Here is a 15,845-nt window from a genome sequence, read left to right on the forward strand (position 1 = left end):
CAAGCACAGGTCCACCAGGCAAGTCCCAAGGCTCACCTAACACGACCCCACATTTTAATAGGACTCTTTAACCCCGTACCTACCTACTTGTAGCACGATTTTACTACCTAAATAAAAGATGTGCTTTATAGCCCAGGCGTTCTCTTAATAATAGTAACTGCTGTTAAGACCAGATAAGAATTTACATGAACTTATTAAAGAATTTGAGTCATCTACTTCATCTGACTACAGTTGTAAGGAAAGAAGGAGACAGACCAAAAAGCCAACAATACTTTATGGGAACACTGGTCAGTAAGCAAGTTAACTTCTGACTGTTTTAATTGCCAATCCAGGGTCCTTGCCAAGTTTCCCGTTTGTCAGTGATGCACAGGGACATCGGTGGCTGTGGCATGGAGTCCTGTGGGTGCCCTGGGCTGTGACCACAGTGCTATTTCCATTCTGAAACATATGGACACTGCAAGGCTCAGCCTCATAGCCAGTACTGGGGCCTGCTAATATCTGGGTGCTCATTTCAGTCAGTAGCATGGTGGGTGCCTATTCTATGGAATGACTGTCCACTCTTCCAGTGTGAATCTTACTAAAGGGATGAAGTTCAAAATATGCAAATACAGAAAAAAAAAGTTGCAAGATTTTTTGCATAAACTGCTTCACACACCCCCCCCTACAAGTTCTGTCCCCTTAAAAAGTCATGGGTTGGGGGGCTGAAGGGCATGAGTGAAAGTGGTCAAAAAGTACAAACTTTCAGTTGTAAGATTAATTAGCTCTGGGGATGTCGTGGGCAGTGTGGTATTATAGTATAGGTAACAATTCTGTATTGTGTGTTTGAGATCTTGAAAGTTCTCATCAAAAGAAAAAAAACATTGTAACTATGAAGGGTTGCATCTTAACTAAACTTGTGGTTATCACTGCCCAGTGTATACATATATCATATAATTGTGTTATATGCCTTAAATTTATACAATGTTATATGTCAATTACATCTTGATAAAATTGGGAAAAAATCATGAGTCCACCATATTCCCCTGAATGAGAAGCTGTGACTACTTAGCCACGTATCGTGCTTGGATTTTCACTTTTGCCTTCTTGCGGCAGCCTCGACTGGATAGTGTGTGGATTTAAGGAAGGATGGGATGCAGTGGGTAGCATGCGTTAGGCTGCGTGCCAGCAGCAGGAAGACCAGTAACTGTGAATTTAGATTGTACAGACACCCAATTCCTTTCACTCATTTACTCTTCACTCCTTTGAATCAAATTGGACTGGGATGTAAATATTAATGAAATCTGCAAATTTATATAGAAAGGTTTCTCAGCTTTGAGTTCTGTAGTGAAAAGTCTGGAACCACAGAGGATGGTGCCTCTTTTTCTCTCCCCTCTCACTCTTGGCTGGGAGACGCCCCGCATTTTTTGTGCCAAACCACACATATTCCACTCTTGACCCAATTAGTTATTTTCATAACCGCCACAAAATATAACAATAAAACTCCACCACATCACAATTTTTGTTCTGGAAGTAAAAGTAGAATGAAATTGCTTGTGAGTTCCTTATATTGCTCATGATTTAGAGTTGCTCTTCAGAGAAGCTTCCCAAAGACTCCTGTACCTTCAAGGGGATGGTAGCCCATTAACTGCAGACACCAGCTTTAACGGCAGATTCTTTCTTAGACATAGAGAGTAATTGAAGTATTTACACCCTGGCTTTATCTAGAGGAAGTAAAAGAAAATACTATTGGCCAATTGACTTCAGGACATCAATATGAATGTAAACAAACAACAAAAAAAACCATTATTTTCTTATCCATATTCCAAAGATTTCCCCTTGGAGGAGATTCAGTTTTGGAGTGAACACCTTGACAAGTCTGTTTGGAGTGTCCAGGGCTGTAGGCTGGCCGGCACCAGAGCCGGATAGAGGGGGATATCAGAGAAAGCTCTTACTGTCATACTTAGAAGAGTCGGGGGAGAGATTTGAGACTTGATGGGGGGAAGGGGGCTAGAGGAAGACTCAAAGGCTGGGTTGAGAAGAGAGACTGAGAAAAACAGAATGCGACTGTGGTGTGAAATACTGTGTGTTGCACAGCAAGTTCTCCCACGGCCTCGTCCACAACACCATTAGCAAACTTACACTGCTCGCTCGTGCTTTATAGAGACCTCCTTTGGGGACACTGACAAAGTACTGAGTCCAGCTTGGTGTGCGGTGAAAGCAGCCGTCCGCAGAACAGGTTACCTATGAGGTGAGAAAGGATTCCAATGACATGATGTTCAACCTAGAGCATCACTTCCTTATCTAAGACCCTGCGTCTCTCACCTTATCTAAGACCCTGCGTCTCTCATAATTTGTATGGCTAGAACAGAACCTTAGACTTTTGAGGAAAAAGTCTTCATAGTAGTTTCAAGATGATGGTCATACCAAGCGTGTATCACTGTGGGTTTGTCAAGGAGCAAGGACTTGAAGACAGGAATATATAAGCACAGTCTCTGGGGTGTCTTAAACCCCCAGAATTGTAAATGACAGAAACCAGTGGTTTTTGTTTAGGTTGGTTTGGTTTGGACTTCTGTCACTTGCAATGACAATTCTGCGTTTGATGCAGAGAGCAATTCTGGTTATCATCATGAGAAGGTCAGTCAGGTCAAGGAAGGTCGTAGGGACAGGAGGTGAAGCACAGGGACAGTTAAAGGACAGAGTCTGGTAGCTGGGGCTTGACCATGCTATCTGCCGGGGGCTGGTCAGTGTCCAGGCTCTCATTTGAGCACTAGTCCTGGCCCCACGGGGAGACACCCCGGGGCTTCTCCATGAGACAAACTTCTACCAAACTTCAGCTGGGCCTTGGGGACAGGGGAGCCAGCCGCTGACTTGGATGGGAGGACAGGAGTGAGTATTCTGCATAACGTTGCACAATAAACTGTCACTCGTGGTCTAGAGACCAGGGCCTTACCCCTGAACTGGCGCTGACCCCCCTCCTTGGCCATGCTGTAGCCAACTTCCCACCTTCTCATTCACGACCCTGGCTGAACCCACTCCTGCGTCCTGGACCCTGCTAGCCCGATCACGATCGTGCCTCCCAGGGCACACCTCCCCTGGGAGTACATGAGACTGCCCCCGTCGGGCGGAGCATGGCCCCCTCTCCAGCTTGTTTGTGGCTGTAGGGCTGGACGTCTGCCATCTGCAGCCTTCTCCCACGGGCCTATCAGCCCACTCTCTATGTTCTGTTCTTCGAGTTTCATCAGGGCCCTGACTTCGGCTATTCGGTGCTTTTGATCCTATGTGCTGCCGTAACGGCACGGATGGAGGCGGTGGGTGGCAGCCCCCCGTGGGTGGCAGCCCCCGAGTGCTCCAGTCCAGGGGACAGTATGAGGGCAGGAAGAGGACACAGCTGGGAAGAGAGCGGGAAACCAGAGTTAAAGGCGATTGAGGAGACTGATTTCACTTTCTCTCCACTTAAAACGAAATCTCTGTTGTGCGTTATCCTATCTCCCACTTCAGTGGGCGGGCTCTCGCCGTGGTTCACTGGTGGTTCGGGACGAGCTGCCATGCTGGTTTCTGCTCTTTGTCATGTGGGCCATCAGGGCTTGCGTCCGAGGAGGTCATCTGAGCTGCAGAAGGCCAGGTTAGGGTGAAACCTTGCCTCGATTCCCAAACTCTTCTATTTTCTCCCCAGATAGCCACATGCTCACCGGACTTGCTCCGGATTTGACCAGAGCATCCCCTGGTCAGTGGAGCCTTCTCTGACTGACCCACCCATCTCGGTTTTATGTTTCTGTCAATCATCCATCACCATCTGACATAGTGTATGTCTGACTTGCCTGTGAATGTTCCGTCTCTCTCCAGGTAACCTTATGCCTCACCAGGGTGTGGGATTTTGTTTCATTTACTTCTGGTCCCCACCTGGGACTGTGCCTGGCGCACAGTAGGTGCTCAACAGATACTGGCTAGGGAATGAATGAATGACAAAAAATAAATTGATATTCCTACTACATAACATCCCCCCTCCCCCCAAAGGAGAGAAATTTAGTTAATAGCGCTACTCTGTGTAGGCAGTTTTAAAGACACATTTCCCCCACGCATTTGTATGAATCATGGTTTCATCTTACATGTTTCAAGACATTTAAATATTGAAAACAAGCCAAGATGATCATTTTTTTAAACAGATAGATACAAACATGTTTTTAAACACTGAAGCCAGATGACAAATTTTCATTCCTGTTACTGTCTGCTATGCAATCTTTAGATTATAGATAATGTAGTAATTTGAAGCCAAGACAGGCTTTACTTTAAGAAATGTGTGACCTTATCCACATAATGCCAAATGGACGTGTTCTGGGACAATTCCAGTGACATTCAGCAGCCTCTGACCCACGTTAACAAAGTGTGATCACCTGTCTGAGATACTCACCGTTTTTCTGATAAAACCTTAGTGATACAGATGCCAAGGCACTGAGCAAAGGAAGGGCAGCCTCAAAAGGGGAAATGCCATCAAAAGGTCATTTTAATCAATGGAGACATGACACTTTACTTTGTTACATTAACATTAGTTTAGGGATGTATTTCATCAACAATTTACCTATAAACAAATTAAATCAATTTGAGATTTTCAAATATGATTTTGTAAAATGTATCCTAGAGACTTTTTTCTTTCACAAAAGAAGGATGTCAGTTTACCCTGGAAGGATTCATTTTTGATAACTTCAGGTTGATACTGAGACCCTCGGCAGCTGAGATGGCTGAATGGAGGTGGAGGTTTACTAGTGATGAGGAGGACCCCAGAGGAGCGGGCGGCAGATAAACCTGAAGGCACGTCCACAGAAACCTGCCTCCTTTCGGCTGTCACGTCTGTTGCTGATTCTGTCCAGCAGCCTGGGGACTCCTGAGAATTCAGAGTCCCCAGGTGTGTGAGGCAGAGCCCTCCTTCCCTAGTTCACTGCCTTTGTCCCAGCCCTGGCCAGGCCTCCTAACACCTTCTCCTCCCCTAACTCGCCAGATCATAGCCTTCCAGATGCAAGCACTGTATGCACACACAACCACACACACACCCGTGCATGTCACATCATATCTTACGCTTATACTGGATATATACATTTTATTCTACACTTACACATGGTGCTTGCATGACCATCAGTGCCAATACACTAATTTATACGCCCTAAGACCAATATTGGCAGAAGCTGAAAAACGAAATATCCAGTCAACACATATTATAATTTTATTCGTTAACCATACCTCAACAAAGCTGAAAAATAAACTAAAATACATATTTTTTTTTCAGATCAAAAAATAAGTCATTCAGTCAACACAGGATTTTAAATGATGTACAACTTGCTGGTGCCAAACTGAAACGATATTCCTGTATGCTAGGACACAAAAATCAGTAATAGGCTATCATTTACTTGAGAATATTATTTGTTGAATTTTTTTTCCTGGAGGGTTTTTCCTTTCTCTTATTAATTTGTTTAATGGAATTTTTCCCCTTCATTTCCTTTGACTGCTTCTTCGGCCTCCTGAGAATTGTAGAAATTGATGTTTTACTCAATCCACTTATATAAGTATATTAGGATTCTTTGGCGTATAGTTTGTGAGAACAGACAGCCTCAGGGGGATGTTTACATGAGGGTTTGTGTTTCTAAGGCCATATTCAGGGCGAGTCCGAAGCTCAGACCCGGGCGCACACCTCCCCATGTCCTTGGTACGGTGCTGTGAGGATCAGACCCGGAAGGACCCCCTTACCTGCAAAGGGACTGTCCACACATATTCTCATATCCAACTAGCGGGCTCATTTCTCCTGTCAAGGTTTTATAAAATTGCCTGCATTTTAATTGCCCAAATTAAAGGGTTAGAAAAGCAGTCATATTAAAGAGTTTCCCACAAAATTATCATCTAGTCTTAACTTTTTCATTTATCAGAATGGGAGTTTGGCAGCCTTGTCCAAGTCTACAAAGTTCTAGAACTGTCCCTGATACATCACCTAGTTTATATGTAGCTGAAGTGGACTGTGTGTGTTCATTTCTGTCATCTAAATGCCTTCTTTCTGTTACTTTGAAAATCTTTATAAACTCTTTTGAGTGTTTTGCACACGGTGGCCAATTTCGAAAGACCTTTTTGTTTAAAACTCCATTTTTAGAGGGAGCATAAATGAAATAGCTATCAAAATTCTCTAGGTGTCTGCAAAGGGCTGAATTCTGAGAGTTAAGTGATTACTTCATCCAGAAAACGCTGCTATGTGATGTGGATGAAATGAAATGAAAGCAATCTTTATACAGTGAGAAACATCTAGCCCCAAAGAAGTCTTATACATGCTTACTAGTTAAGTCAACTATGACTCATGCCCCATGTTAGTGAAGTATTCCTCCTCAGCTTTCAGTAACCATGAAGGTAGTTTTCATAAAAGTAGTTTTTACCCTACCCATAGTGATAGCTAGAAAAGGTGCACTCCTACACAGGCCAGTGGTGGGGTCAGCGAGGAGGAGGTTACGATCTGTGTGGGAAGCTGTAGGTTGCTGGGACGCTTCGTCGTCCAAAGTGGGGCTGCCACACTTCTAACTTTAGTAGTCACCCGTCATCAGCTACTTCTTAGTTGCTTCGTTGGTCTGTTTCTCTCTCTCTCTCTCTCTCTCTTCCACCCCTTCCTCCCTCCCTCTCTCAAATCCAACACAGATGTTCAAAAAACAGCTTTCAGTTCTTATTAAATGACACTTGAGTTTGTATCAATTTGCATCAGCAAATGGAATAAATTATTAAGATCTTATTCTCACACATTTTATCATTCAAGCCATGTGTTTCTGTAAATATCCCATTGAGTTGTTCCATTTTAAAATAAAGATGCTATGTCATTCAATATACTCAAGTCAGCATTTCATTGGAAACTCTTCCAGGCCTTGGGTCATATTGTTCTTAGTTTTCCTCAAAGGAATAATTTCTATCTTTGCCTCATTCAATTTAAGATTGTGGCTCAAAATCACCTCAGTAGAGGATGCTCTCCCCCCCAGAAGCACTTAAGAAACAGGAATTGATACTTGAATTTCTTTCTTTCTCTTAAAACTGAGTGAATTAGCTTTTAAATCTTTATTAAATTTTTTTAAATTAGTTTTTAGGCTAAACACCAATCTCAGACTTCCATATTACACATTTTGTGTTAATGTGTTTATATGTGTATCTGTGTGTTTACATACGGCAGCTGCACATCGCATTTTCACAAGCTTTCTGTTACTTTTCCGATCCCACCACCACCTGAAAAGGTGTCTCACGGGAAGTGCTCATCTGAAATCCGGCAGATCCGCAGCTCCCCTAAAGAGCTCTGACACGACATAAAACCATGCCTTTCTGTCACTTGGGAGCTCTGTTGTTTCCCATTCACACAGCCAGTTACACTGAGTGCAACGCTTCCTTCTCGGTCTCAACTGCCTGTCACCGCAATGCACGGAGGTGCTTCCTCTTTCTTCATAATTTTGGTACAAGCATCTTTGGCCTAATTTTCAGAAATTAGCTCCTCTCAAATGATCACCCGTTATTTCTGACAGCCCAAGGGAAGCACATCACATAGATTTTTCCAGGATAAAGAGCTCAGGTTTCCAGCTTCCGGCGGACTTGTCCTGCAGTCACTCAGGTGTGGCTCAGGAGTCTGTGGTCCTCTGAGAACGCCAGCCTCCCGGGGGGACGCCTGATGCTCCCTCCTTGGGGACTGTCACTGTTCTACCTAATTGCCACAGCACAGCTAAGACCAGGATGTAGTTTTATCAGGAAATGTCCTGAAGAAATCAGATTCCTACTACTACTAGAGACCCAAGGATGCTTTTCTAACTCTGGGTCACCTGCAGTCGGCAACTCACAGGACACTTGAGACTTCCACACCTCAGGGTCCAGGCTGCATTCTCCTCTGCCCAAGCTGACTGGCAGATCGCCTGCCATGTTCTAGCTACTTTTTATGCACCCTCCTCAATCCTCACAGCAACTCTGTGACAATGACAATGATAGCAATAACAATGACCATAATAATCCTCTTTACAGATGAGGAAACTAAGGCCCAAAGAAGCTGAAAATGATCTTGTTCAAGATCACCAAGCCAGGATTTGAAAGCAAGACGTATGTGTCTGACCCCTCTCTCCAGGAATCTAGAGGTGACCAAAACCCTAGTAGCGTTCAGAACACAACCTCAAACACATGATTCACTGAAAGTCGGACAGATTTTCGGGTGAAGGACGTGAGCAGCACTTTCCATGAGGGAGGAGCCAGGAGGGGGGAGCAGCAGTGCGTATTCTCGGGGGGCTGGGAGGACGGCTGGCTGAAACAGCACCTGCTATCGGGGCCTCAGTCTTCAGCAGGGTTACAGTTTACGCACTCCGAGTCCAGGGGACAACACGTTCCTCCAGCTACACAGCTGGCACAGCAGCCTCACCTCCTGGTGGAATCCCAGCAGATCCCAGTATGGCGCCCCCAGTGTCATGTGCGGGAGGCAGGAAAGGAGAGGCAGTGTTACTTCTGTTCTCCGTTAGAAGGGTTCCTTCCTGTGCCAAAGAAAGTCCAATCTTGCAGGCAGGCATCGGCTAAGCCATGGTTCACCGGATAGCTTGGACTATGAAGGTGAATATACATAGCGTTATATATAGAAATAAACTGTAACTTCTAACTTCCTATACGCATACATAGAATACATGATGGTTGTATATACACGTACAGCTATATACAATTATTCCACTGCATACACAGCAGCTTTGTGTAACTCTTCAACTATATAAACAGTGGCATCTGAAGTTAGACGTGACAGTGCAGTTTTGAAGATATGCAGAGAGTGATCTGGACACTACAGAGCCAAACCAGAACCTGGGGACCCAAAGGCCAAGGCTAACACTGTGCTGATCTCCGTAAGAGGACGCTCGCCACTGGAGAGAACAGAGGCCAGAGGGGAAGGAGAAACAGTGGGTCTACACCTGGTGGGCCGTCAGCAGTCAAGCAGTAAGGTCAGGGCGAGTCACTCATCAGTGAGACAAGCATGATGCAAGTTCTACTTCTTACAGATGGCAATTTGCAGTCACTCCCACCTGACATAACTGAACACACTGCAGATGCTATAATTCTGTGCAGTGTCACATAGATTTTACAAGTACTCAAGAAATATGGCAGTTTTAATGGTCCATTACTTCATTTTATCTGCTCTCTCAAATTATGTGATGCAACGGCTTTATCGTCAAGTCACTGCACTTTTACCTTCAAGATTCTGCAGACTCGAACCAGGAATTCTAGCGACAACGATTCCTGTAGGCTTAATGATGTGTGCGCTGAGGTTGAAGTCTGAGTGGAGAAAATAGAATGGCTTTGGGAGATTTTACTGCAGAAATCTGTAGGCTCACACCACCTTTACTCTCTTTAACATGATTAATACAGGACGAAGCACACTTCTTTCCCAGTCAGGGTATAAGCATGATTACTAAAGATGCACAAATGTTCCTAGACAACACATTTTAGCTCTACCCTCGAAGTATAGCTGAACGACTTCATAATCCTAAATGCTCGAGCCAGCAGCCAGAGAATGCCTGAGACACACGGGACTTCCCTGGCTGCACGCACATCGCCGGCCAAGCGCCCTCCTGTCTACAGAACAACATCTATTTAATAACATAGCATCTGCTTTACCTGAAACAACCTGCCCCAGAAGTTACGTTGTCCTGAACTTTCTGGACTCTGACCCAATACAATTCAGTGCTTTTGTTGGATTGTACAGTGTGCAGCATCTCAAGTCCCCCTCCCGTTGGTCATCATGACTAACCAATGGCAAATGGGTGGAATACTCACTGAGGGAATTGCGCCAGGTCACACACGGACTATGATTCTCAGTCCGCTGCCTTCCCTTACAAGAAACAATTTCCAATAAGTACACAATTATTTCACTGACCCTTCCAAATCTTCTCAAGTCCACTTCACTGTAACCGCCACAGCCATGTGGACTTTGATTCCTCTTCTTTCTGGTCAGCTTGGTTTTGCTGTCTGCCTACAACCTCCCAACAAGCAAGGAGTTGGGAGGATGTTCAGACCAGGCAGAGACCTTCGGTCTCCGCCACGCCAACCCCATACCTGTGATGGTGGAGACGGGAAGAAAGGCCCCAGGAGGCGGACGGCTGCCCTCAGGCCTTTGGCCTTTTCCACCTTCTGCTGCTCAGGCCCAGCACGCCCAAGCCTCCCGTTCCTGCCCACCTGGGGCGCTCCTGACAGCGGGGCAGGGACATACCATGCGCATCTGTACAACCCCCCACTCACACACACACACCCCTTTCAGGAAGGAGAGAACCAAGTAAGACATTCTAGCGTCTCACCTCAAGGGCTCTGGGCACAATCGCTTTTCTTACGCCTGATCTTCATGGCTGACTCCCAGATGTGGTAACTGCCTCTGACCCAGCAACCTGTCTGAATACCTTGGCCTGTGTACTCTTAATTCTCGTTCCTGAATTTCTCTGGTAACCTGCTGTCTGGATTCATTGTTTTGACCAAGTTTTCTGTACTGACTGGCAAGTCCAACCTCCTGGCCTCACACAGAAAGCACCGTGATGCCCACAGTTTACCCAGATGGCACTCGAGGCGCCCCGTCAGCTGCAGCTGAACTTGTGCTGAGACGTTTCCCATTGAGGGTCAAGTGACTACTAGAACAGCAGTTACTTTCTGATTTCCACTTGTTTTGGAACTAATTGCCAACTTGAGGAAGTTACATATATTTATAAAAAGTTATCTTCTAATTGTAAACTGTGCTTGCACAAAGCCTCACCTTGCTGTGTGTTTCTCCATCCAAACCCCCAGGCTGGTTCATTCTTCAGGGATGAGCCCGGCGCTATGTTCAGAGGAGAGTGTAGACAGGACCCCAGGGGAAGGCGAGAGTGGTTCTCACACTCCGAGGCGCCTTGACTGCCACGTATCACCCCCAGAAGGACTTCCTTAGGTTTTTCTTTGGAAGGCTTTTCAGAGGTCTCCTAGTTAAAAACAAAAAGAAAGAAAGAAAGCAAGAAAGCAAGCAATCTAAGTTGCAAGAGAGCCCAGCTTTCCCAGAAGCGCGCCGTGGGTGTCTTAGTGGGTGAGGACGGGAGAGCAGCAGCTGCTGGGCACTCTGGCTGCATGTGGAGGGCAGGGACAGGCAGCGAAGCATGGGTCTGGGGGAGATGGGGCTGAGGAGCCTGGCTGGGCAGGGCGTCTGCTACAATCTTGAACAGCGGCTCCAGAATGAGATGTGAAGACTCCAGAGCTGCTGGAGGGATTACAGAGCAAACGATTGGGGTTTGTTTGTGTTGTTCCGTTTATTTTCTCAGAAGCGGGGCTGTGGGCTGTGAATTGGTTACCCTTTAATGTTTTCCAAAAGACAAAAATAAAACTAGAATTAAATTTGTCAACGGAAGGTCACGGCCACCAATCCAGTGCCACCAGGAGTCCCCCATCTGGGGTGTGAAAGAAGAAATTGTTCTGATGAACCGTCTGCCAAGTGGGGACACGCCGCCTCCAGAGGAAACTGGAGACATAGGAGAGGCCTGCTTATATAGAAAAAGGGGGCCGTGGGATTTGGGCTTATTTGTGTAGCAGTCACAGTGACCACTGCCTGGGACAGTCTGGGAAGCATGTGTTTCTGAGATTCAAATATGGGTCTGAACCGAGCTGTGCTACCTGCTGGCTGAGATACTAGCTTAGACGGGTTGGTACTTCCGATCTTGGCAGGGCTGACAGCAGACCTTCACACCTGCTCTTGTTCAGGGCTCCCTCTCACTGGCTGATGCCTGCGTTGAACCAGTTGTCAAATATTTTGAATATCACCTCTGCCTCTCCAAGCCCCATTTTCCTCTTGGGTAACGGGGTTAGTGATACCTTATTTGCTAGTTACTGTGAAGACTAAATGAGCTACTGCAGTGCTTCTCAAACTTTCATGCTCATTTAATGCAATTCCCTCTCATATCTGGAGACCTTGGCAGATTTTGATTCAGTAAGTCTGGGGTAGGACCGGAGATTCTGCCTTTCTACCAATCTTCCTGCTTGTCCAATGACCTCACTTTAAGTAGCGAGGAGATGATGTTTGTGAAGTATCTGGTACATAACAGGTAATCAGAAATTACGGCTAGTCATTATTCCCAGTCATCATTATCATAAAACTCATATATGTGAATCGCTTCCATTTATGGTTCATTATCTATGCAACACAACAATAATATGTTATTATATTATCCAAGCTAACTTTTATTATAAACTTGGCTTCATTTCAGCAATGGGCTCTGTCCATGTGTGTTTATATTAGATAACTCATTTATTCACAATTTAGAACCAGAGAGAATGACCATGAAAGCCTCTTGAATTTACGACATTACTTTTTATTCTTTCTCTCCATTTTAGTAGGTAGAGATTATAACTTATTGGACTGCAAGAAGTATTCTTAGTTTCACCCAGTCAGAAATATTATTGCCAGTAGTAATACTTGTTAGCTTCATCCAGTAACAAAACATTATGCCTAATAATGATACTAATTATTAGTGAAGAAAACAATTGGAGGAACATACACCAAGTTATCTGAAAATGGTGTTGTCTTTGGAAATCACAGCCTAATATCAGTAGTTGCTTCTCCATTTTTCCCTTTCCCTATAATATACTTTTATACTCTTAAACTTTACATAATTCCTATGTTTGACATTTGTAATTGAAAAAAATTAAAGGAAAACTAATTATTATTTTGGGTCCTTGGCTACTCTTGCCTCTTTGTAAAATGGAGTTACTTTTCTTAAGAGTGAAGCAGTTCTGTGAAAAGTTTCTACAGACTATGGAAGGAAGAACATGGTGAGGAGAGTTTTTCCTAAGGCCTAGTGAGTCCTTGGCAGTGAATCAGGCATTCAAGGACATAACTGTTGAATGGTGCTGGGTGTCCAACTCTTTGATACTTTGGTTTAAGAGCTGAAAGAGGTGCTACTCAGAGTAGACACACTGTAGAACTTGTGAGATATTTTTTCTTAACCATACAAGGGATCTTAAAAACCATAAAAACAACCAACATGGAAATTTGCTATTTGGGGTGAGACCAAGTTCTAGATTCTTTGGCCTGCACAGGACTTTTAGGCACGATCTGTCCCAATCTCATGTTTTGGGTAAAGGGATGTAGTGAGGCTGTCAGAATGAGCACCACTGCAGGATCATGCATTGGGTTAAATTATACTTCTGTAAATGGATCTCTGCTTTTTCCTTTTTGGTGTATAAAATAATTTCCAATCCAAGCTTTAAAATGATTGTGTGAGTTTCAAAGTGCTGGAGGTAAAGTTTTAACATTTGTTATGTAATCTTCGGCATCCTTTGGGATGAAATAGTCAGGGCCCCTCCCAAACTTGAGCCCAGTAAATGACTTTTCCTTAAAATATCCATAAAGCCAATCACTTTAGGAACTGTCTTTACGGCTTAAAAGTTCCTGTCTATTCCCGAGTGCATGGACCCCACAGTGGTATAGATTTGGAGCTGAGATCTGAGGATCACAGGAAGACAGTTGCCTGGAGTAAGGCTCAGGGAGGGTGGAAATCATAGCTTGAGGTCCGAAGTAACTTTTCTGTCTTAGATTTTCAATGGAAGATAAGAATCTGCGACAAAAAAACATATCCCTGCAAATAAGCTGCATAGGCCTTCCTGAACTCAATTTTCTCATGGATGGAGAACGTGCAAATAACTCAGCGTTGCTCTTAGACCATTGGCTCCAAAATGCCTGACTTCTAAGTTAACGCTCTTTGGGTGGTAATTCCCGTGAGAGAGAAATGATCAAAAGCAAATTTAATGTAGGAAACAGGTATGGTTCCTGAATTTGGATGAGAACATATATTCATGTGCTGAAAACAGTAAGGATAAGGGTAAAAGTCAACGGGGCTGAGTGTCAGAGCGCCCCCCTGGGACATCTCTGCTCTGTCAACATCTGGGCTGCCTTTTGAAGGTCACCGCATCCTTGGGCCTGGCCTACAGACATAACTGGACTTTGGTCCCAAACAGCTGCATTTCAGATTTATTGACATCCGTGATTCAGACCCATCCTTTCATCCTCTTTAGAAAGATTTATGGTCCTTCTCTCTCCCAATTGTTTGCCTGATATATCCTCATTCTGGCAGAATTTTTCAAAGGTCTGCTGTAGTCCTTAGGAAAAAGCAGAACTGTGTGATATTTTAATGGAAGCCCTTTGTAATCCGTGCTGGGGTTAAAAAAAAAAATAGGTGTGCTTGTCACACATAGTAATGAGGGAGAACTCAGCAAAAATGCATAGAACTATCTAATTCCTTAAAACAATAGTTCTATTAGGAAAACAAATGGACAAAACCATCAAACATAGCCATTATATCATGAGTATAACTGCTCCCAGAGTTTTATGAATGGGTCTTCAATTTTGCAAAATGCTGACAAATTGTCCATTCTCTAATTGTCCAATTTCATCCAGACACAATTTCATCAAATAGTGAAGTCACTGGGCTCCTGGTTGATATGGGAGTTTGAATCTGAGAGGGAAAGCAAATGCCCTTTTTTTATGAAGTAGAAAGCCCAAATTACACGAAGGTTTGCTCCTGTAAACAGGGCTAGGAGACAGCAGGGCACAATTAGTAATGTTCCCCTTCTACTTAACATCCACCCAGCTGAGGTCCCTGGCATGACCTTCTCTGCTTCTCTGTCCTCCTAAGTCAGTGGTTCTCAACCTGTGGGTAGCAACCCCTTTGGGGGGTCGAACGACCCTTTCACAGGGGTCGCCTAAGACCACCGGAAAACAAAAAGATATTTACATTACGATTCATAACAGTAGCAAAATTACAGTTATAGAGTAACAACGAAAATAATTTTATGGTTGGGGGTCACCACAACATGAGGAACTGTATTAAGGGGTCGCGGCATTAGGAAGGTTGAGAACCGCTGTCTTAGGTGATATCACAGGTGATGTTCTCAATTGTAATGGAAATACACTGTCTGGTTTCAATGTCTCGTGGAAACAATAAGGACTGAAGTTTGGCAAGAGGCCACGGCCTTCGTCTTGAAGGACTCTGGAGGGCCACCGAATGTCCCCAATCCTCAGAAAGCTCTCCCCTCACAGAGAGAATCTAACTTGAACAACTCCTGAGGAAACTATACTTGACTGCGACAAACGCTGCCAGGCTGGCTTTCCCATGTTGCCTAGAAAACCTTATGGTGGCCATGTCCCTCACCTGTGGTATCGCCATGATCACTCCCATCTGACCTCCTGTGTTGCCCATGGTTTGGAATCTGGGGTGTTGGGAGACCGAGAGGGAAAGGAGCCTGAGTCTGTGGCAGAGACGGGGGTGCGAGCCTGGAACGTGCCTGGAAGCTCTTTCCTGTCTCCCCCAAGAAGACCTGGACGCCTGCGCAGGAGGCGCAGCCGAGGCCCGTGGGAGCGCGTTCCTGAGTGACAGGTCAGCTCACCTTAGAGACGGGTGGATCCGCCCCTTCCCAGGCCTAAAGCTTGGACAGCTCCTTACGTGGCCTCTTTAACACTCTTAGTATTACTTCTGAATGAAAAGAAACATTGACTATGAGTTTTTCACAAAGTCAACTCTCAACGGCCTTGTCTTACTTTGCCTGTCTCCTTTCCTCCTCCTTCCCTCAGACACTTGTACCTGCAAGCCCTGTGAAATTCATTTTGGATCCGTCCCGTTAGGCACTAGTCTTTAAGGTTTATTAAAAAGCTTTCAACTCATTTCCTTACCTTTTCCCTGAAGGTACATCACTAAACAAAATGCTCTTTGTGAACAGTAAAAATCGTTTGGTTGGCAGACAGCCAGTGGCTCACAGCTGATGGCAAGTGGCTTCAGTGTATATTAGAAGCAACAGAGTGCTTTATGGAACAGTTTCCTGATGCTGTTCTGGGGGAGGGGGGG

The 15,845-nt window shown here is 44.8% G+C and overlaps 1 long non-coding RNA gene across 2 annotated transcripts in view; it reads right to left on the minus strand.

Annotated features, from left to right (window-relative positions):
* Nucleotides 1-7,197: 7,197 nt before the first annotated feature.
* LOC109374688 (uncharacterized) overlaps nucleotides 7,198-15,845 on the minus strand; it is a 31,885-nt gene continuing 23,237 nt past the window's right edge. For both annotated transcript variants that reach the window (XR_002122443.1, XR_002122451.1), the window contains exons 4-6: nucleotides 10,739-10,940; nucleotides 9,190-9,273; nucleotides 7,198-8,557 (exon numbers count right to left, since the gene is read on the minus strand). This is a non-coding gene — a long non-coding RNA (uncharacterized LOC109374688). The remainder of the gene's footprint in view (nucleotides 8,558-9,189; nucleotides 9,274-10,738; nucleotides 10,941-15,845) is intronic.

This window comes from Hipposideros armiger, unplaced genomic scaffold (assembly GCF_001890085.2).
Source record: "Hipposideros armiger isolate ML-2016 unplaced genomic scaffold, ASM189008v1 scaffold_1, whole genome shotgun sequence".
Classification (NCBI taxonomy): Eukaryota; Metazoa; Chordata; class Mammalia; order Chiroptera; family Hipposideridae; genus Hipposideros; species Hipposideros armiger.